The following is a 24,325-nucleotide window of genomic DNA, read 5'->3' as shown; positions in this document are numbered from 1 at the left end:
TAAGAGGTTCTGTAGATATAGTGTGTACAAGTCTAACGAGAGAGAAAATAGGCTCCCTTAGAAACCAGCAGTCACTTTGTTTCAAGTCACAGGAGATGGGTAGGATTTTTAATGAATAATTTCTCCCTGGTGTTTATTGAGGAAAACATCATGTCTGCACAAGGAATAATTGAAATGTGGAGATTTTTTTTATTGCCCAGGAGGAAGTATTTGCAGCCTTGCAGACAATTATGGCGAATAAATCCTCAAGGCCTTGCCAACTGCAACCTTGAACCTTGTGGGAGGCTTTGTGAAGCTATTTGTTTCACTGTCAAACACTGGTGCTCGTCTGAAGACTGCTGGATGGTTAACGTTATTCTGTTGTTTAAGAAGAGTAGCAAAGACAAGCTAGGGAACTACAGGCTGGTCAGCCTGATACCAGTGGTGAAGAAGTTACTGCAGGGAATTCTGCCGGATCTACCAGCATTTGGATAGCTAATGTCTGATTAGAAGTCAGCATATTTTTCTCTGTAGGAAATTGTTGTAGGGTTCTCAGTAATATTAACTGTAATGGTAACTGTTAACAGCTAATAATAAAATGGCTTCTCTGTAGTGATATAATGAAATGGCTTCTCTGTAATGTTAACTGATGAGGTAATGTTCTTTGTAGCTGAAATATTTGGGTTATAATTATAGATAACGGGGAACTAACCAACGGAAGCCATGTTATTCTATCTGTATGTGTGGGAACCTGGTGAGTGCATGGGGAGATTGGCGAGGAGAGGCGAAGAGGAAGGACGTGCAGGGGAGTGCTCTGGAAGAGCACCGTGGTTGGTCCCAGTCTGAGGGTCGTGGAGTTCAGAGGAAATCGAATGGTGGATCGAGGATACTGCGTGAGCTCCAACGTTGTGCACAGCTGTATAATCCCTATTCTTGGCACCTTTTTATTTTATATTTTTTTGTTTCTCTACTAACCCCATAGTCACAGTAAAATTTATAAAGTGTAATTGTTTAAACGTACATTGTGTACTGCCTGATGTTTTACATTGTGGGTTGTACTGAAATGCATTACACAGCATCTATGCAAACGTGAGACGCAGTTTGGCGGGCAGACGGCAGTTTCCCCTAGACGAACGTGGGTTGATAGAGCTGAGTGTTACATTGTGTTTGAAAGAATGTTTAAAGTTCTTTGAAGAGGTAACTGAAAAGATTGGAGAGGGTAGGGTGGTGGATGTTTTCATTTTGGACTTTAGCAAGGCCTTCAGCAATGTTCCAAATGGTAGGCTAGTCTAGAAGGTAAGGATCAATGGAACCCAGTCAGACCTTGTTGGGTGGATTCAAGTTGGCTCTGAGATAAGAAGCAGAGTGTGGTGGCTGAAGGATCTTTCTCAAAATGGAGGCAGTGACAAGTGGCGTACCACAGGCGTCAGCGTTAAGATGCTTGCTATTCAATGTTTAATATAAATGATTTGGCTGTGAACGCAGAAGGCTAGATCAGTACATTTGTGGATGACACAAAATTTAAAGGTGTTATTGATAATGAAGAAGTTTAATATAGATTACAAGGCATTCTTGATCAGATAGAGAAGTGGGTTGAGTGTGGCAGAATGATTTCAAAAGAGATAAATGCAAGGAGATGTAGTTTGCAAAGTCAAGCCAGTGTAGGACTTGCATTATTAATGATTGGGACCTCAGCAGTAAAATGGAACAGAAGGACCTTGGAGTACAAGTGCAGTTTGTTGAAAATCGAGGATGTAATTTGGAGACTTTATAAAGCACTGGCGAGGCCTCACTTGGAGCACTTTTAGGCCCTTATCTTGAAAAAGGATGTGCTGAAACTGGAGGGAGCTAAAAGGCAGTCCATGAAAATGATTCCAGGATTAAATGGCTTGTCAGGTGAAGAGCGTTTGATGGCTCTGCATTCACTAGAGGACAGAAGGATGAGGGGTGACCACATTCAAATCAATTGACTGATGAAAGGCCTTGACAGAGTGGATGTGGAGAGGATGATTATGATGGTGGGAGAGTCTAAGACCACAGAATACAACCTTAAAATAGAGGGTAAACACGAGCAATTCTGCTGATGCTGGAAATTCAAGCAACACACATCAAAGTTGCTGGTGAACGCAGCAGGCCAGGCAGCATCTCTAGGAAGAGGTACAGTCAACGTCTCGGTCGAAACGTCGACTGTACCTCTTCCTAGAGATGCTGCCCGGCCTGCTGCATTCACCAGCAACTTCGATGTGTGTTGCTTAAAATAGAGGGACGTCCTTTTAGGCTGGAAATGAGGAGGAATTTTTTGAACCAAAGACTGGTGAATCTTTGGAATTCATTGCCGGAGGCAAAATCTTATTGTATATGTAAGGCAGAGGTTGATATATCCTTGATTGGTCAGGGCATGAAGGGTTACATGGAAAATGCAGAAGATTGTGTCTGAGAGTAAAATTGGATCAGCCATGATGAAATGGCGGAGCAGACTCGATGGGCCAAATAGCCCAATTCTGCTTCTAGATCTTATAGTCTTATAGTCTTAGAATGGTGTCATAGACAGAGTGCATGGTGAAAAAGGCACTTAGCCTGTTGGCATTCATCAGTCCTAGTACTAAGTATAGGAGCTGGGATATTATATTGTGGTTGGGTAAGTTATTGGTGTGTCCACACTTTGAAAACTGTGTATCTTTTTATAGGAAAAATGTGCCTAAAAAGTGCAGGAAAGATTTACAATGGTGTTGCTAGGACTAAAGGACCTCAGCTGTAGGCAGAGGCGGACCAGACAAGGTTTTTATCTCTTAGAACATTGGAGTTTGAGGGGGCAAACTTACCGAAATATTTTGAATTATGAAAATCTTTTCCTCAGGGTGGAAGAACCAAAACATAGATGCATAAAGTAGGTTTAGGGTGAGAGGAGATCTATTGAAAAGAGACCTGAAGAGCAATTTTTTTCATGCAGAGAATGATAGGTACAGTATATGAAATGTGCTACAATACAAATTGGTGGAGCAGGTACAGTAGTACCATTTAAGAAGAACTTGGACAGGTGTGAGGAGGAGTATGGTTTGGTGGGATATGGAAAGCAGGAAACAGGAGACTGGCTGGATGGACAATGTGGTTGACATAGACTGGTTGGGTTGAAGGGCTTGTATCCATGCTGCTTGCTGTACAAATCCATGACACTAAAGATAAAACACAAGAAATATGCATGAGGTCTCTCAGTGGGAGGTTCATCCAAATCATTAAGATCCAAATGATCCACAGTGGCTTGGCTACTTGGATTTAGAAATGGCTTGCAAATAAAAGACAGAAGGTAGGGGCCAATGGGACTTAGTCTGGCTGGAGAACCGTGACTATTGTGGTTCTGCACGGATCTATACTGGGACCTCTTTGTGCTTAGCCCATTGCTGTTTACACTGCTAACACATGACTGTGCAGCCAGATTCAAGGAGAACCTGATCATTAAATTTGCAGATGATACCACAGTGGTGGGGCTCATCAGCAAAAATGATGAAACTATGTACAGGGAGGAGGTCAAACACCTAGAGAGCTGGTGCAGGGATAACAACTTGATGCTTAATGTCACCAAAACCAAGGAGATGATTGTCGATTTCAGACGGTCTCAGCCTGAGCACACACCCCTCAGCATCAGCGGCTCCACAGTGGACAGAGTGGAAAACATCAAATTCCTTGGGGTGCAGATCTCGGACAATCTCACCTGGTCCAGGAACACCACTGGGATTGTGAAACGGGCCCAGCAGAGATTGCACTTTCTGAGGAAGCTTAAACAAACATCACTCCCCACTAACATCTTAACTACATTCTACAGAGGCGTGGTTGAGAGTGTGCTGACATTTGCATCACAACCTGGTACTCCAGCTGCAGTGCTGTCGACAAAAAAGCCTTGCAGAGGGTGGTTAGGGGAGCAGAGAAGGTTATTGGGGTCTCCCTACCTTCTGTCCAAGACCTCTTTCAGGGTTGATGCCTCCAGAAGACACGGTACGTCATTAAAGACCCCTCACACCCTCTCCATGAACTGTTTGTTCTTCTGCCATCAGGCAAACATTACAGGAGCATCAAAACTAAAACCACAAGGCTACTAAACAGTTTCCTCCCATAGGCAGTCAGCTGCTCCACCTGACTCTGCTTTTGGACACTTCTAACTCACACTGGACACTTATAACTTGATTTTAACTGACATGTGGCTGTTGTGTTTTACTATTTATTGTTATGTTTATTATTTAGTGTTGCGTTTGTTATGTTATGATTGAACTGCTTCTGGGAAACGCTGTCTCATTCTGCCCTGCAGAGCTGATGCATGGTTAGAATGACAATAAAGTTTTTTGAATCTTGAATCTTGAATCTTGATATATATCAATGACTTGGATGAAAACATGGATGGGTAAATTAGCATGTTTGCAGACAATAGAAAGATTGGTGGCATTATGCATTCTGCAGAAGATTGCCTAAGTATATAGATCAGTTACAGATATGGTTGGAGAAACAGTTTAATCCACTAAAGTGTGAGATGGTGCACTTTGCTTGATCAAATGTAAAGGACAATACACAGTTAATTGAAAGACACAAGTGTGTTGATCTTGGAGTCCAAGTCCAATGTTCCCTAAAAGTGGCTGCACAGATTGATGGCTGGTAAAGAAGGCATTGGGTTCAAAAGTCAAAAGGTAATGTTGCAGCTTTATTAAACTCTCATTAGGCTGCACCTGGAGTATGAATTCAGATCTGATCACTTCATTATAGGAAGGATGTAGTGGCTTAGGATAGGGTGTAGAAGGCTTTATTAGTCAAAGCATTGAGTTCAAGAATTAAGAAGTTATCTTCCAGCTTTATGTAACACTGGTTGGGCTGCCTCAGCAGTACTGAATTCAGGTCAGGTCACTCCATTCTAGGAAAGACCTGGAGGTTTAGGAGACGGTACCAGGATGGTGTCTGGATTAAAAGGCAAGTGCTACAAGAGGGAGTTGGACAAACTTGGGTTGTTTTCTTGGGAGTTGTGGAGGCTGAGGAGAGATTTCATAGAAGTTTATAAGATTATGAGAGGCATAGATACAGTAGATAGCTGGGATCTTCCTCTTGCAGTCGAAATATCTAATACTCAAGGTCATGTATTTAAAGTGAGAGGGAGTAAATTGATGGAACATTTTTGGGGCAATTTTTTTACTCAGACAGTAATGGGTGCCTGGAATACACTGCCAGGGATGGCAATAGAGGCAAATACAATCAAGGTGTTCAGCAGGTTCTTAGGTAGGCACATGATTGTGCAGGTAATAGAGGGATATGGACACTGTGTAGACAGAGGGATTAGTTGATGATCAATTACTGAACTCAGAATCATAGAGCACAGCAGCACAGAAGCATGCCCCTTGATGCATCAAGTAAATGCTGAACTATTATTCTGCTGAGTCCCATCTACCTGCAGCTGGAGCACAGCTCTCCATACCACCCCCCCCCCCATCTATGTATTTACTGCACCCAAACTTCCCTTAAGTGTTAAAGTCATATCTGTATCCACCACTTCCACTGCTAGCTCACGTCGTTAGTATACTTAGTTTGGTACAGCAATGAAGACCAAAGCGTCTGTTTCTGTTCTATCTTCCATGTTCTATGTTCTTTTAAGAATGGGGAACTATTTTTCTATCCATCTCAAATTCCTTTCCTAAAAACATCGGGATCATTAAACAGTGGGAGATAAAGAAGCAGATATATAAGAAGTTTACGGAAAAGCATTAAAGCAATTGGGTAGTTGAGAGGGTAGCTTTAGTTTTCCCAATATTGTCTAGGCCTTCATTAGTGCCAGAGGCATAGATGGGGCAGAATTTGATAGGCATATCCAGAGAGTTTCTTGAAATGGATGGATTACTTTCCTCACTATTTTATTTATTCCTCATCCACCATGCTCTCATTTGTTGGGTGAGAAATAGTGATGTGAGCAGATGTTAAAATATGAGTATTTAATTATAATTGTCATTGACCTGAAATGTTAAGAACATGGGACATAGAACACTACAGCACAGTGACTCTTTGACCCACTATATTATGACAACATTATAACCTACTCTAAAATCAATCTAACTCTTCCTTCATGCAGAGCCCTCCATTTTGTTATCATCCATGTGCCCAGCAAAGAGTTTCTTAAGTGTCTGTAATATATCTGCCTCTGCCACCACCCCTGGCAGGGCACTCCACACACTCACCACTCACTCACTTACGGTTGACATCCCCCCGATACTTTCCTCCAATCGTCTTAAAATACGCTCCCTCTCTTCTACTCTCTTCACACACGCCATTTGACTTCTTCTTCCCCTCTGCTATCCGATCTCTGAATGGACATTGAGTCCATGAACACTGCCTCACTACGTACTTACTTATTTCTGCATTACTTGTTTAATTTATCTAGTGGGGTACCGCAAGGCTCAGTGCTGGGACCCCAGTTGTTTACAATATATATTAATGACTTGGATGAGGGAATTGAATGCAGCATCTCCAAGTTTGCGGATGACACGAAGCTGGGTGGCAGTGTTAGCTGTGAGGAGGATGCTAAGAGGATGCAGGGTGACGTGGATAGGTTGGGTGAGTGGGCAAATTCATGGCAGATGCAATTTAATGTGGATAAATGTGAAGTTATCCACTTTGGTGGCAAAAATAGGAAAACAGATTATTATCTGAATGGTGGCCGATTAGGAAAAGGGGAGGTGCAACGAGACCTGGGTGTCATTATACACCAGTCATTGAAAGTGGGCATGCAGGTACAGCAGGCGGTGAAAAAGGCGAATGGTATGCTGGCATTTATAGCGAGAGGATTCGAGTACAGGAGCAGGGAGGTACTACTGCAGTTGTACAAGGCCTTGGTGAGACCACACCTGGAGTATTGTGTGCAGTTTTGGTCCCCTAATCTGAGGAAAGACATCCTTGCCATAGAGGGAGTACAAAGAAGGTTCACCAGATTGATTCCTGGGATGGCAGGACTTTCATATGAAGAAAGACTGGATGAACTGGGCTTGTACTCGTTGGAATTTAGAAGATTGAGGGGGGATCTGATTGAAACGTATAAAATTCTAAAGGGATTGGACAGGCTAGATGCAGGAAGATTGTTCCCGATGTTGGGGAAGTCCAGAATGAGGGGTCACAGTTTGAGGATAAAGGGGAAGCCTTTTAGGACAGAGATTAGGAAAAACTTCTTCACACAGAGAGTGGTGAATCTGTGGAATTCTCTGCCACAGGAAACAGCTGAGGCCAGTTCATTGGCTATATTTAAGAGGAAGTTAGATATGGCCCTTGTGGCTACGGGGATCAGGGGGTATGGAGGGAAGGCTGGTGCAGGGTTCTGAGTTGGATGATCAGCCATGATCATAATAAATGGCGGTGCAGGCTCGAAGGGCCGAATGGCCTACTCCTGCACCTATTTTCTATGTTTCTATGTTTCTATTTAATATATATACATACTTACCGTAATTCACGTTTTTCCTATTGTTATGTATTGCAATGTACTGCTGCCACAAAGGCAACACGTTCCATGACACGTGCCGCGATATTCAACCCGATTCTGATCCTGATGCTGTTACTTTGTTCTGCAAACTCTGTCAGGAGGGAGACAATGAGAGTGAGAGGAGAATAATTAGATGAGAGTAATCTGTGGTGACTGTAAATGGAATGTTGATGGGGAACCATTTCGTTCAGCACTTCCACATCATCCACCACAAGCGGGAGTTCCCACGTGCTCACAGGAAGAACATATAAATGTTCTTACAGAGGCATTGTACTCCAAATTCCGATGCCCTGGACTGTAATAGCTCTATGCTACCATAATTGCTCACACAGTCTTGACTTTGTGGTTCTTAGATACTGTCTTGATATGGTGTGTTACATTCTAAATAGCAAACATACAATTGATAACATCAAAAGTTACTACACTGAAGGCCTATTTTAGTAAAAAGTTATTTACACGTTGCTTCAATTCTGCAGCATCTGTGCGGCTAATCTGCAGATCTTTAATCTTAAAATTACAAAACCGAAGATATTTATCACAATTCACAGAAAGATCAGCAACAGAGTGCAGGAAGGAATGCTGGGAAGAATGTCAAGCAATGTCTAAAAGTGAGGCGCCTAACTTGTTAACCCACATCCCAGAAATACAAATGCCTTTTGATCAACAAATCAAATCAAAATCCTCCCACATTAATCATTAATTGTATTTGATATCTAAACAGCAAACATTCAGAGAAATCTCCAAGAACATCCCCATCAGTATTGATATTGGTTTATTATCACATGTACCAAGATGCAGTGAAAAGCTTGTTTCGCATACTGGTCTCACAGATCAAATCATTACACAGTGCATTGAAGCAGGGAGAGCAATAGTAATGCAGAATAAATTTTAATAGCTAAAGTTCAGGTATAGAAACATAGAAACATAGAAAATAGGTGCAGGAGTAGGCCATTCGGCCCTTCGAGCCTGCACCGCCATTTATTATGATCATGGCTGATCATCCAACTCAGAACCCAGCCTTCCCTCCATACCCCCTGACCCCTGTAGCCACAAGGGCCATATCTAACTTCCTTTTAAACATAGCTAATGAACTGGCCTCAACAGTTTGCTGTGGCAGAGAATTCCACAGATTCACCACTCTCTGTGTGAAGAAGTTTTTCCTAACCTCGGTCCTAAAAGGCTTCCCCTCTATCCTCAAACTGTGACCCCTCGTTCTAGACCTCCCCAACATCGGGAACAATCTTCCCGCATCTAGCCTGTCCAATCCCTTTAGGATCTTATACGTTTCAATCAGATCCCCCCTCAATCTTCTAAATTCCAACGAGTACAAGCCCAGTTCATCCAGTCTTTCTTCATATGAAAGACCTGCCATCCCAGGAATCAATCTGGTGAACCTTCTTTGTACTCCCTCTATGGCAAAGATGTCTTTCCTCAGATTAGGGGACCAAAACTGCACACAATACTCCAGGTGTGGTCTCACCAAGGCCTTGTACAACTGCAGTAGTACCTCCCTGCTCCTGTACTCGAATCCTCTCGCTATAAATGCCAGCATACCGTTCGCCTTTTTCACCGCCTGCTGTACCTGCATGCCCACTTTCAATGACTGGTGTATAATGACACCCAGGTCTCGTTGCACCTCCCCTTTTCCTAATTGGCCACCATTCAGATAATAATCTGTTTTCCTATTTTTGCCACCAAAGTGGATAACTTCACATTTATCCACATTAAATTGCATCTGCCATGAGTTTGCCCACTCACCCAACCTATCCAAGTCACCCTGCATCCTCTTAGCATCCTCCTCACAGCTAACACTGCCACCCAGCTTCGTGTCATCCGCAAACTTGGAGATGCTGCATTTAATTCCCTCATCCAAGTCATTAATATATATTGTAAACAACTGGGGTCCCAGCACCGAGCCTTGCGGTACCCCACTAGTCACCGCCTGCCATTCTGAAAAGGTCCCGTTTATTCCCACTCTTTGCTTCCTGTCTGCTAACCAATTCTCCACCCACACCAATACCTTACCCCCAATACCGTGTGCTTTAAGTTTGCACACTAATCTCCTATGTGGGACCTTGTCAAAAGCCTTTTGAAAATCCAAATATACCACATCCACTGGTTCTCCCCTATCCACTCTACTAGTTACATCCTCAAAAAATGCTATGAGATTCGTCAGACATGATTTTCCTTTCACAAATCCATGCTGACTTTGTCCGATCATTTCACCGCTTTCCAAATGTGCTGTTATCACATCCTTGATAACTGACTCCAGCAGTTTCCCCACCACCGACGTTAGGCTAACCGGCCTATAATTCCCCGGTTTCTCTCTCCCTCCTTTTTTAAAAAGTGGGGTTACATTAGCCACCCTCCAATCCTCAGGAACTAGTCCAGAATCTAACGAGTTTTGAAAAATTATCACTAATGCATCCACTATTTCTTGGGCCACTTCCTTAAGCACTCTGGGATGCAGACCATCTGGCCCTGGGGATTTATCTGCCTTCAATCCCTTCAATTTACCTAACACCACTTCCCTACTAACATGTATTTCGCTCAGTTCCTCCATCTCACTGGACCCTCTGTCCCTTACTATTTCTGGAAGATTATTTATGTCCTCCTTAGTGAAGACAGAACCAAAGTAATTATTCAATTGGTCTGCCATGTCCTTGCTCCCCATAATCAATTCACCTGTTTCTGTTTGCAGGGGACCTACATTTGTCTTTATCAGTCTTTTCCTTTTTACATATCTATAAAAGCTTTTACAGTCCGTTTTTATGTTCTCTGCCAGTTTTCTCTCATATCTGCCAGTTTTCTCTCATACAATAAAGTGCAAATTCATCAGAGATGCTGTGCTCAGCCCAGGAGTCCTGTTAACGTAGCAGTTAGCATAATGCTGTAACAGTGCCAGAGACCAAGGTTCAATTCTGCTGCAGTCTATAAGGAGTTTGTATATTCTTCTCATGACAGCCTGTTTCCTCCGGGTGCTCTGGTTTCCTCCCATATTCCAAGGACATGCAGGTTAGTAGCTTAATTGCCCATATGGATGTAACTGGGCAGACTCATTGGGCCGGATGGGTCTTTTATCCTGTTGCATCTGTAAAATAAAATTAAAATTAAACAAGGATAGTCCTTCTCAACTTTTCACCATATGCGTGAGCCATTTTTAAACCAATTTGATTCATTCAACTCAAAAGCAAGAGATGGGGACACTGGATTCAGTGAAGGCTGTATTGAAGATACTACCCCAGCTGTACTTCTTTAAAACACGTGTTCCTGAGGAAGCCATTCCTCTAGTTCATTTAAAAAAGCTACAACACTGGCATCTACCTAACAATATTGAAAATTGCTCTGGTACATCCTGCTCATAAAGGACAAGAGGAATCCAGTCTTGTTCTTATCACCCTACTCTCAGTCATAATCAAATTGATGACAGTCATTATTGAGAGACTAGCAAGCAGCACTTACTCATCATTAGTATACTTACCAATGCCTAGTTTGGATTTCCATGGACCAGATGGCTCTAGATTTCATCCAACCGTAGACCAAAGAGGCAACTGCTCTTGACATCGGTGACTGGTAAAGCTAAAGTCAATGAGTATGTTGGCCTTCACAGAAAAGAAGATGGGTCATAGTGGTTGGTATTCAATCATTCCAGACCAAGAATATCATTGCTGGAGTTCATCAGGCAGTATATGGGGCCCAATCATTTCCAGTTGCTTCAAAATGACCTTCCTATCATGAAAAGTCAGGTGGGAAATCTTGCTCTTCATTGCATATTGTTCAATTTCTAGAGTCATAGAGCTATGGAGTCATGTTTTTTCTCCATTCTGATGTTTGATCTGAACAACAATGGAGCCTCTTGACCATATCTGCATGCTTTTATGCATTGAGTTGCTGCCGCATGATTAGCTGATAAGATATTTGCATTGAGGAGCAGGTGTACAGGTGCACCTAATGAAGTGGCCACTCAATATATATATATTAGCAAGGCCATGACAAGGTAGATTGGGTGATTGAGGGTTCAGTTGTATGTGAGAGGTCTATTAAAGGATCTGAAAACATCAGGACTGAAGCTGTTCTTAAGTCTGGTGGTAATGTACTGTCAAGCTTTTCTAACTTTTGCCTGATCTGAGAGAAGAGAGAATGACAGGAGTAGGAAGGGTCCTTGATGATGTTGGCTGTTTTCCAAAGGCAGTGATAACAATAGATGGAGTCAATGGAGGGAGTAGGACACTTTCAATGTCTTTCTATGGTGCATATTAGATTAGATTAGATTAGATTCAACTTTATTGTCATTGTGCAGAGTACAGATACAAAGCCAATGAAATGCAGTTAGCATCTAACCAGAAATGCAAAGAATAGTGTTATATACAAAATAACTGTGAATAAAAAGTAAGTGCTACAGCACACAAATATAAAAGTACTGAGACAGTACAATATGGGTGCAGTACTGCTTAGCGCTGTGATGTGAGGTTCAGCAGGGTCACAACCGCAGGGAAGAAGCTCTTCCTGTGCCTGCTGGTGCGGGACCAGAGGCTCCTGTAGCACCTACCGAATGGGAGGAGAGTAAAAAGTCTACGGTTAGGGTGAGATGCATCCTTGATAATACTTTTCGCCTTGCTTAGGCAGTGTTTTTGGTAGATCTTCTCAATGGAGGGCAATGCAATAACACTATGGAAATCAGATTCACGAGAATGCATGCTCTCCATAGAGTTCAAAGTAAGTTTACTATCAAAGTATGTACATGTGAGCATATACTTTCCTGAGATTCATTTTCTTGTTGGTATTCACAGTAGAACAAAGAAACACAACAGAATTTATGAAAAACTATACATAAAAAAAGACTGACAAACATCCAATGTGCAAAAGGAGACAAGCTATGCAAATAATAAAAACAATGGACAAAACTGAGAACATAAGTTACAGAGCCCTTGAAAGTGAGCCTATAGGTTGTGGAGTCAGGTCAGCAAAGTTATCCATCCTGGTTCAGGAGCCTGATGGATATAGGGTAATAATTGTTTGTGATCCTGGTGTTGTGGGACCAAAGGCTCCTGTACCTCCTTCTCAATGGTTGTAGTGAGAAGAGGGCTGGCCTGGATGATAGGTTTCCTTAACGATGGATGCTTGTTTCTTGTGGCAGCACCCCTTGTAAATGTGTACAATAATGGGGAGGGCTCTGCCTGTGTAACAATGATATCTATTTCATTGGTGTGCAAAATATATTCATTTTTGACAATGGATTTTAACTCCATTTATTGGAGTTCATTACGGTGTTTCCAATGGGAATCATTATTTTTCGGGGATCTCGTGCAAGGATCATGGCCGACTGAGCAAATGTAGTTACGAAAGTAATTCAGAACCTTGTTGCTTTAGGACAAAGAGCCTGAAATGAGAAATACATTTAAATTTATTCTGTTTCAATGCTATATCCGTAAACAAATTATCTATTCCAGTATCAACGATCCTATCAGTGAAAACACCTTATCTTTGCATTGCTGTGTGGTTCAGCGATAACTCAGTCGTCACACAATTAATTGACAAAGGACAAAATGCAGTATTGCCTGATGTTGAAATTAGCCAGTTTTATTTGGAAGTAAACAAAATTTAAGGCATAACTTTGAAAGAGAACAAGGGAACTTCCTACAGAGTTTTGACCAATAGATCATCCTTTAACTGAAGTTGTTATAACCAGTCATTGTTAAATTGTACAACATTTGCTGGAAGAACTCAGCCTGGGATGATGGTGGAGCTAATTACTGCAGTGTGATATACAGAACCACAACGGCTTATCAGTGGTTATCTCCACCTTCTCCCCACCCGACTCTGCTCTATCTGAATTCTTTTTTTTCTACCTCCATCCTTCATCCTCTCCTCCTCTCCCCTCCCTACTTAGCCTGCCATGTGGCTTCACCAGTCCTCAGTCCACCTATCACATCAGTCTACTATATCACTACATCTCCTTCTCCTCTTCAGAGCCTCTTCTGAGGCCTGATGTAAGGTTTCAAACCAAAAAGTTGACAATTCCTCCCCCATCCCACTAGATAGTCAATAAGACAGTACAATCCTGACGAAGGGTCTCGGCCTGAAACGTCGACTGTACCTCTTCCTAGAGATGCAGCCTGGCCTGCTACGTTCACCAGCAATTTTGATGTGTGTTGCTTGAATTTCCAGCATCTGCAGAATTCCTCATGTTTGAGACAGTACAATAACAACTTTTAGAGGACCGTTGGACAGGTGCGTGGATTGTAATGATTTAGAAGGCTATTGGCCAAATGCTGTTTGATGGGGCACCTTGGTCAGCATAGATGCTGTCTGACCTGCTGAGTTCCTCCAGTACTTTGTGTGTGTTACTCTGTCATTCTGTTGATACAAAAGACAGCCAACTATTACATTGTTTGACCCCCATCCTAGGAGATTCAAAGAGGCTCAATAAACATAAAAATTAATCTGTTATTTTCTTCTTTGCAGTTACAATGGTGATGAATCAGAATATCCCTTGGAAAATGACTAGTTTCACATATCAATGGTTGGGACACTGTGCTTAGGCTGTTTTTAAAGACTGGTTCTAACAAGTATTAACTGGCTGTTACCCTTATTCTCATGATAGCTCTCCCATGTCTAACATCATATATCATATAATGCTAACAAACTTTAATTATTTATTGCTATATCAAAGTGTCAGGTGTAATCTCCCAAGTTTTCTATGTCAGCGGTCCCCAACCACCGGGCCGTGGACCGGTACCGTGCTGCAAAGCATGTGCTACCGGGCCGCGAGGAAACGATATGAGTCAGCTGCACCTTTTCCTCATTCCCTGTCACACACTGTTGAACTTGAACATAGGGTTGCCAACTGTCCCGTATTTGCCGGGATATCCCGTATATTGGGCTAAATTGGTTTGTCCCATACGGGACTGCCCTTGTCCCGTATTTCCCCTGCTAAAGTAGAGCATTCCTATGAAACCGTTCCTGCTAAAACAGCATAAGGCGAAGAAGTAATTACTATTACTTTGTATGGGAAAATTTTTGAGCGTTCCCAGACCCAAAAATTAACCTAGCAAATCATACCAAATAACACATAAAACCTAAAATAACACTAACATGTAGTAAAAGCAGGAATGATATGATAAATACACAGCCTATATAAGGTAGAAATAATGTATGTACGGTATAGTCAGAAAGATTAAGCCAAAACCGATTTGTGGAAAAAAATCGGCACGTACGCGCATGTGCCCACAGGTGCCCGCGCAAGGCTTCATGTGTGGTAGTCTTTCTCTGGGTAAACACAAGTGTCCCGGGATTTGACTGCTATTTTTGTCCCTTATTTGGAAGTGAGAAAGTTGGCAACCCTAACTGTAAAAGACATGTTGAGGTGAGTTTAACCCTACTTGAACAACACCCCCGCCCCGGTTGGCCAGTCGGCAAGAATATTGTCAATATTAAACTGGTTCGCGGTGCAAAAAAGGTTGGGGACCCCTGTTCTATGTCATGCTCAGAAACCTGACTTGTGCTTGTATATTACCATCAAAGGTTCAAAGTATACATATTATCAAAGTATATATACAGAATACAAGCCTGGAATTCGTCATCCTGCAGGCAGCTACAAAGCAAAGAAGCACCACGAAAACCATCCAAGAAAACATCATACACCCAAGGAGAAGGAAAAGAACAAATTACATGAGCAAGAAAAAAGTGAATGGACAACACATACAATATCAGCTATCAAGCCAGGAGTTTAGTTCTGTTCAGCACCACGCTGCTAGCCAACACAGGAAAGACAGCAATGAGCAAGACTTCATTTTCTCTGAATATAATCATTCAAAGATCCTCCAACACAGGAAAGACAGCAATGAGCAAGACTTTATTTTCTCTGAATATAATCATTCAAAGATCCTCTCCCTGTTCACTGACAAGGGTTGGGCTGAAATAGCAGCTTTGCAAGAAATGCACAAATTGTAGCAAATCTTGGAATGCATTGATGTTGATGCTGAATTTTAAGGGAATTTGTTCGGATCAGTGCAGCAAAAATGATAGAGATGTATGCTCCTGTTTACATGCAGGCATACGGACTGAAACACCATATGGGACTTCTCCGAAGTTCGTCACCTTTGGCGTTTGAGTTACTGAGATTTTGAGAATGGTACCATCTGGAGCTTAGCTCCTGAAAGAGTCATCCATAGTGGTAAGGTCAAAGGGGAGGTTTCAGAACAAGAGTGATCCAACCAAGACCTCGGCAGTGGAGCTGGTGGAAGAAGATTATACATCACAATGACAGTAAAGGTGGGGGACGACCACTGCAGTGAAGGGCCCCACTTGTCTTTCGTTCGATGCCACTGGACCCTGTCCCCTATCTGACAAGGACCATGTGATGGCTGCCAAAGCATCAGCCGCCCCATGTTAAACAAAGTTACACACAGGTGTTCTCCATTAAGGGAATAACCCCTGAGAAGAATATCATACTTGAGATGTGGGAGAGAGCAGAGGTCTCTGTGGGTACTGGTTGGGAGGCTGGTCCCCCACTGTCGGTGCTTCCCTTCAGTGTTCGGTTGGTCCTGCTCTCCTGTGTTCACTCAGTGGAAAACAGACTGGACCATGACAACGTCCTATGCACCATTAATCTACAGGCCTTGTCACTTAGGGACTTGGGCTATATTTTTTCTGTCACAGCTATCATAACTATAAGTGCTATGTGCTGTTGGTGCTGTGTTTTCCACCTTGGCCCCAGAGGAATTCTGTTTCCTTTGGCTGTCTTCATCTATGTTTGAATGACAATTGAAATTGACTTGATTTGATCTGTGTACAGTATTGGCGATCATGTAGCCTCCTAGGACAATGTAAATTTCAAATGATTGAGAGGCTGAATTGTCTTCAGTGCATCCCTTAACACTTACTCCTAAAGCCTAGAAAATGGCAATTGGCAGAATTTTGGACATCTTTTTACAATGGAAGACCAACAATTTCTGCCAGACCAAAGTACATTTTTCACTGAGTAGATGATCTTCCAGCTGCACTTGATGTTTGTCTTATAATCAGAATCAGGTTTATTTCATGAAACTTTTGTTTAGAGGCAGCAGCACAGATAGCATTAAAAATAGTACCAGTTACAAGAAAAAATATATAAATAAAATAAATAAGTAGTATGAAGAGAGAGCAAAATACTGAAGTATTGATTAAGGGTCCATGGACCATTCAGAAATCTGATGGCAGAGGTGAAAAAGCTGTTCCTAAAACATTAAATGTGTGTCTTCAGGCTCCTGCACCTCCTCCCTGATGACAGTAAAGAGAAGAGGAAATGTCCTGCGTCATGGGGGTCCTTAGTAATGGATGTCATCTTTTTGAGGCCTCACCTTTTGAAGATGTCCTCGATACATCCCATAGATTAGAGGGTATTCTATGCACAGCCGCGCGGGACAAATCACACCAAGCACCTTATATCCTTTTTCGCAGTCTACAACGAGGAGGCCAACCAACTTGTACTCATTGCAGCCATCACAAGGGCAGAATGCATTGAGAGTGAGACTCAACGATGTAGGAAGGATCTGAAGGGGAGGGCAGGAGCCTCTCACTGCAAACCAAGGAGGGTTTTGGTTCTTGTTGGTGAGTGTTGCCTAAGGGGGAATGTGGACATTCTGGGCTAAGATGAATGGTCTCAGACTGAAACATTGACTGTTTGTTTCCTTCTGTAGATGCTGCCTGAGCTCTGAACTGCTGACTTTTGCATTCTGAAGTTCAAAGTCTAAAGTACATTTTATTATCAAAGTATATATATGTCACCACAAGCAACTCTGAGATCTGTTTTGTTCTGGGAATACTCAACAAATCTATAGCATATGGCTATGACAGAATCAATGAAAGATTGGCCAACTAGGGTGTTCAACCAGAATGCAGAAGTAAAAAAAAAACTGTGCAAATGCAAAAAGAAGAAACAATAGTATAAATAAATAAGCAATACATATCGAGAACGTGAGATAAATAGTCCTTGAAAGTGGGTTCATTGGTTGTGGGAACGTTTCAATGATGGAGCAAGTGAAGTTGAGTGAAGTTATCCCCATTGTTCAAGAGCCTTTGGTCAAGGGGTAATAATTGTTCCAAAACCTGGTGGTGTGATTTCTGACGCTCCTGTACCTTCTCCCTGATGGCAGCAAGGAGAAGAGAGTATGTCCTGGGCGGGGGGGGGGGGGTGTGGTGGGGGGGGTCCCTGATTATGGATGCTATTTTCTTGATATATTTCATGAAATAAACATCATCCCATGCTGCCATTCAGTCCTGGGTATGACTCTAAATTGCAACCGGTGATGAGGCTCTGACTGGGGATTTCCAGAGCTTTGGGGAAAGTGGAGTTACCCCTTAGTCATTCATTGCTCCTGGGGCGCTCCGACCCAGAACAGTAGCACCTGCAAGGGTTCCTGCTCAGGATACGAGCGAAGGCCAACGGCGGATCCAGCAGGTTCAGTAACTGAACTTATGATAGAGAAGGCAGATGAGCTACGACCTCAAATATCAACGGCTACAGTACAGGCGGATGAACATTTGGGAAGAGAAATGGTGATTTCTTTAGTTTGCCCAACAGTAGGCAATAGCAAACCACTGTTGCTATTTGCTAAGAAAACCATGGTCAAACTCACAAAATGTATCAAACAACAACAGCGTCAAGAGGATCTTCAAGACAATTCTGAAGATGCTTCGCTCGGTAGGGTTGATTCTGGACTGCAGGGGATCCCTGACCGTCATCAAGCTACTGGTCATAAAATTCAGGTAACACAAAAGAAAATTATTGCCACTTGAAATGTAAGAACCCTATATCAAGCAGGAAGATTGGACAATGTGATAAATGAAATGGAAAGACTAAAGATTAACAAAAAATTAACAGAAACACAATATTGATGTTAAGGATACTATCAGAACGAACTATTCAAGTGCAAAAAGATTTGTTTGTTTGTTTTATCGACTACACAAAAGCATTTGATAAAGTGAAGCACAATAAGTTATTTGAAATATTACAGGAAATTCTAGATCTAGAATTGAAAGACCTCCTCCTAATCAGAAATCTGTACTGGGAACAAACTGCGCTGTAAGAATAGATGGAGAATTGAATCAGTTTACGAAAATCAAGAGAGGCATTAGACAAGGGTGTGTTTTCTCCCCTGATTTATTTAATGTGTACAGTGAAACAATATTACAAAAAATAAGAGACATCTTGGGAATCAAAGTTGGAGCTGAAAACATCAATAATTTCAGATATGCAGATAACACTGTGTTAATTGCAAGTATGGAGGAAGAACTACAACACTTAATTAATTGTTGAAGAAAGTGCAAAACTGGGTCTATCTATCAATTGCAAAAAGACAGAATGTTTGGTGATATCCAAAAAGAAGGAGAATCCTATCTGCAGGCTGAGAATAAACGGGGAAGACATAAAACAAGTACAGAACTTTTGCTACTTAGGAAGCTGGGTGACATCAGATGGCAGGTGCGACTTGGACATCAAAAGAAGAACAGGGATGGCAAAAGACACCTTTACGAGAATGAAGAGTATACTGACCAATACTAAACTAGGCATGACAACCCACCTCAGAGTACTGAAATGTTACATTTATTAAGTTATGTTATATGGCTCAGAGTGTTGGACAATATCTAGCAACATGAGGAAATGAATTGTATCAGCAGAGGTGTGGTTTTTGAGGAGGATGCAAAGAATATCATGGACAAAAGGAATATCTAACGAGGATGTCATGAACAGAGCAAACACAAAAAGAGAAATAATATATGAGATCATGAAAAGGCAACGTAACTTCATTGGACATGTGATTAGGAAAGAGGAGTTAGAGTGCATGGTAATTATAGTCATAGTCATAGTCATACTTTATTGATCCTAGGGGAAATTGGTTTTCATTACAGTTGCACCATAAGTAATAAATAGTAATAGAACCATAAATAGTGAAATAGTAATATGTAAATTATTCCAGTAAATTATGAAATAAGTCTGACCCTCCAAGGGAGGAGTTGTAAAGCTTGATGGCCACAGGCGGGAATGACTTCCTTTGACGCTCTGTGGAATGAGTCTCGGTGGAATGAGTCTCCGGCTGAATGTACTCCTGTGCCCAACCAGTACATTATGTAGTGGATGGGAGACATTGACCAAGATGGCATGCAACTTATCCTCTTTTCAGACACCACCGTGAGAGAGTCCAGTTCCATCCCCACAACATCACTGGCCTTACGAATGAGTTTGTTGATTCTCTTGGTGTCTGCTACCCTCAGCCTGCTGCCCCAGCACACAACAGCAAACATGATAGCACTGGCCATCACAGACTCATAGAACATCCTCAGCATCGTCCGGCAGATGTTAAAGGACCTCAGTCTCCTCAGGAAATAGAGACGGCTCTGACCCTTCTTGTACACAGCCTCAGTGTTCTTTGACCAGTTCAGTTTATTGTCAATTCGTATCCCCAGGTATTTGTAATCCTCCACCATGTTCACACTGACCCCCTGGATGGAAATAGGGGTCACCGGTGCCTTAGCTCTCCTCAGGTCTACCACCAGCTCCTTAGTCTTTTTCACATTAAACTGCAGATAATTCTGCTCACACCATGTGACAAGGTTTCCTGCCGTAGCCCTGTCTCAGCCTCATCTCCCTTGCTGATGCATCCAACTATGGCAGAGTCATCCGAAAACTTCTGAAGATGACAAGTCTCTGTGCAGTAGTTGAAATCCAATGTGTAAATGGTGAAGAGAAAGGGAGACAAGACAGTCCCCTGTGGAGCCCCAGTGCTGCTGATCACTCTGTCGGACACACAGTGTTGCAAGCACACGTACTGTGGTCTGCCAGTCAGGTAATCAAGAATTCATGACACCAGGGAAGCATCCACCTGCATCGCTATCAGCTTCTCCCCCAGCAGTGCAGGGGGGATGGTGTTGAATGCACTGGAGAAGTCAAAAAACATGACCCTCACAGTGCTCGCTGGCTTGTCCAGGTGGGCGTAGACACGATTCAGCAGGTAGACGATGGCATCCTGAATTCCTAGTCGGGGCTGGAAGGCGAACTGGAGGGGATCTAAGTGTGGCCTGACCATAGGCTGGAGCAGCTCCAGAACAAGTCTCTCCAGGGTCTTCATGATGTGGGAGGTCAAAGCCACCGGTCTGTAGTCATTGAGGCCGCTGGGGCGCGGCGTCTTCGGCACAGGGACGAGGCAGAACGTCTTCCACAGTACAGGAACCCTCCAGAGCCTCAGGCTCAAGTTGAATACATGGCGAAGTACTCCACATAGCTGAGGGGCACATGGGAAAGTTTGAAGGGAAGAAAGCAAGAGGAAGACAAAGACAAATGATGATGGAGACAGCAGACAGAGAACTGGAAATGAATACCAATGAATTGATCCACTTGACCCGAAACAGGAGTGTGTGGGCCATGGCAGTCAAAGCTCAAACTGGGCACAGCACCTGATGATGATGATGCTGCTGCCATGCTGGCATTTGAAATCACATCTCTTAATCAATGATCCAAGATTTTCCAATGGTCCAAGTCCATTAAAATAGCCAATACGTTAACATACATGAGTGTGTCCACAGTGGTCACAATGGTGTAAGGGTGGTACACTCATGCTGCCAGTAAAGTTGCTGCATTACACTCGCTCACCTCAGGTTCAGTCCTGCCTGTGTGAAGTTAGGCATACTGCTTGACTTGCTTGAGTATTCTGCTGAATGACTTTGCTGGTCTGCTCAGAGAACCATCCCACAAGATTCATCAGGAACTAAGTAAGTCAGGCAGCATGTAGGGAGGGGAATAAGGGGTCATGGTTCAGGCAAAAATCCTTCATCTCAGCCCAAAACGTCTACTCTTTATTTTCTTCCATGGGTGCTGCCTGGCAGACTTGCTGAGTTCCTCTAGCATTTTGTATGGTAGTGGTCAGGATATGGCTGAAGTTGGGTATGCTTTTCCCATGTTATCTTAGAACTTATGATACACTTCTTCACATCAGTCAATCAAAGAGAGACCCTCTTTAGTCCCTCAGTCTTCTCTTTGGTCAGCAGTTGTATCAATGATTAAGGATCAAATACCAACTTTATTCGCCATACATTTACATTTACTTGTATTAGGAGTTTGCTGTGGTGTATCAGCACGACATGCAATAAAGAACAACATTCAACAATCATAAAACCATACCATAAGATATAGGAGTAGACCATTTGGCCTATTGAGTCTACTTTGCCATTTCATTATGGCTGATCCAATTTTCCTCTCAGCCCCAATCTCCTGCTTTCTCTCCATACCCCCTCATTCTCTGTCTTGTCAAGAACCTATCAAACTCTACATTAAATATGCATAACCAGGAAAGACTAGGTGACAACCGCGAAAAGAGTGGTGACGACTGGAGAGTCAGTGACAGCCCGGAGAGACGGCAACCGGGGAAGAACGGGCTGGCAACCCCCTCTGAGAGGAGGACCCCCACAAAAGCTACAATGAATCTAAGGGAAAGATACCCCCGGGGTGCCCGAGAGGGGGGGAGGATGAACACCCCAGTCAGATGGCCACGACGACATCAGACCCAGGCAATGAACAAACAACAATGAGAAAGCAGTGTGCATGTGGCAACACCTGCAAGAACGATCGCGGCTTGAAGATCCACCAAGCGAGGATGAAGTGTTTGGCGGGAGCAGGAGCAGCACAACGCGCAGGTGTCCAAACTGGTGAGACGAAGGAGGGGCCAGGCCCGGAGACACCCCATAGTCACCCCATGGTGCCCAGAACCTCCAAGTGTTGCAAAGTAATCCCTCTAACATGAAGTCTAACAGGAGGCGGATCAAATGGCCTGCAGCTAACATGACTTCACTGTGGAAGCAGTTTGATGAAGATGTTAACCAAATTCTGGAGGCAACGGAGAAGGGAGGGGTTGATAGGAAGCTGCAAGCCATGACAACAATTATTGTCAGTATCGCAGCTCCCAGTGGAGGTTGGTTGTAGGGGATTCATAGCCCGTTCTTTAGTTAGAGCCTTCAGCATTTTGGGCATCAAGGGAGAGAGGAAGAGAAGAGCCATCCGCAGTACCACCGATGTGGCAGAGAGGGCCTCAAGATGGCTGTGGCTCAAAAGAGGGGAGCCATGGAGTCATAAGTAGCTAGCCATCTGGACACAAGCTGGGGTCTGATCAGCCCCGGCTGAGTCACCTGGAGGAGGTTGTATGATGTTGAAAGACCCGAAACACCCGATGATTCCAGGAATATCACTGAAGATGTGTCCAGAAGCATCAATAGATGTATGTACACAGCGATCTTCACAGCTGCCTGTGGCAAAGAATTCCACAGATTTACCACTCTCTGGCTAAAAACGTTCCTCCTCATTGCCATTCTAAAAGGATGCCCCTCAATTCTGAATCTGTCCTCTGGTCTTAGACACTCCCATCTGCCCTTTCACCATTTGATAGGTTCCAAAGGTCACCTCTCAGTCTTCTGAATTCCAGTGAATACAGACCCAGAGCCATCAAACATTTTTCATAAAACAAGCCATTCAATTCTGGAATCATTTTCATGAACTTCCTTTGAACCCTCTCCAACTTCAACAGATCTTTTCTAAAATATGGGGGGGCAAAACTGCTCAAAATACTCCAAGTGAAGCCTCACCAGTGCTTTATAAAGTATTAACATTACATTCTTGCTTTTATGTTCCAGTCGACTTGAAACGAGTGCTAACATCATCGTCCTCACCACAGACTCAACCTGCAAATTAGCTTTAAGGGACTCCCGATTCCCTTTGCGTCTCTTTATAATTATAAACAATAAAGAATGATATAAAAATAATTTAGAGTTAAGCTACAGATATGGAATAAAATTTGTAGAAGTACATGAATACCCGCTATATAAAAACTGGTTTACAATTACACTGCAGTTTTAGTGACTGAGGTAATAGAGTGGGTGGGGCAGGGGTTTTATTGGAATCATTAATCAGATTAATTGCCTGAGGGCAGAAATTTTTAAAATGGTGTGAAGTCATTGAAGCTATTGCCCTTTCCAGTTGTGTATAACCTCCATGTCTTTCTGCCTGCCTTTCAGTTTTTCTGTAGGTGACAGATGTCCTGAACAAGAATACCAGGGTGGCATCTGTGGATCTGACTGTGGCTGCCTTCAACACCAAGAGGAAGTGTGTTTGATTCAGGATGAGGCATTCTGCTTCAACTGGCTACATTGCTGCTATTTTCAAACTGCATGCTTGCTGAAGGCACCCCAAAACTTTTGCATCTCCTGCCGTTCCCACCAGGGTTCTGGAGCAGCCTTCCGGCCTGCCGTCATCACTGCCAGATCAACTAACCACTTTGACAACGCAGTTAAAGTCTCAGCCAGAATGATCGGCTGAGATGTCACCAGAAGTGGTGGGAACAGCTGGAGATCAGCCAGCAGCTCACTGTTCAGGGGCAAGATGGAGACACTGATTAATTTGATCGGAGTGTTTTGGTATGTTTTAACCACTGTGAAGAGATACCATCCACCTGTTTGACTTTGGTGACTCTTCATTTCAAGTTAGAACCATAGAACCATAGAAAACTACAGCACAGAAACAGGCCTTTTGGCCCTTCTTGGCTGTGCCGAACCATTTCCTGCCTAGTCCCACTGACCTGAACATGGACCATATCCCTCCGTACAAGTTCCTGATATTTATTGCCTATTTATTTACAGTACAGTATTATCATTTATCTCTCTTTTTGTATTTGTACAGTTTGTAGTTTTTGCGCATTGGTTGTTGTCCGTTCTGTTAGGTACGGTCTTTCATTGATTCTATTATGCTTCTTGTATTTGCTGTGATTGCCCACAAGAAAATGAATCTCAGGTTTGTATATGGTGACATACAATGACATGCAAAAGTTT

General features: G+C 42.9%; 1 long non-coding RNA gene across 4 annotated transcripts in view; it reads right to left on the bottom strand.

Moving 5' to 3' along the window:
* LOC134349178 (uncharacterized) overlaps positions 1–24,325 on the bottom strand; it is a 104,988-nt gene that overhangs the window by 18,704 nt on the left and 61,959 nt on the right. For 2 of the 4 annotated variants that reach the window (XR_010018601.1, XR_010018602.1), the window contains exons 2-3: positions 7,436–7,565; positions 2,195–3,152 (exon numbers count right to left, since the gene is read on the bottom strand). This is a non-coding gene — a long non-coding RNA (uncharacterized LOC134349178). Of the gene's footprint in view, positions 1–2,194; positions 3,153–7,435; positions 7,566–10,955; positions 11,077–24,325 lie in introns of those variants that run through there. The other 2 variants (XR_010018603.1, XR_010018604.1) reach the window with 2 other exon arrangements.

The sequence above is a fragment of the Mobula hypostoma genome, chromosome 7, assembly GCF_963921235.1.
Source record: "Mobula hypostoma chromosome 7, sMobHyp1.1, whole genome shotgun sequence".
In the NCBI taxonomy this organism is placed as follows: Eukaryota; Metazoa; Chordata; class Chondrichthyes; order Myliobatiformes; family Myliobatidae; genus Mobula; species Mobula hypostoma.
The sequence above is the reverse complement of the archived record's forward strand: the minus strand, read 5'-3'. Positions and strand labels throughout refer to the sequence as shown.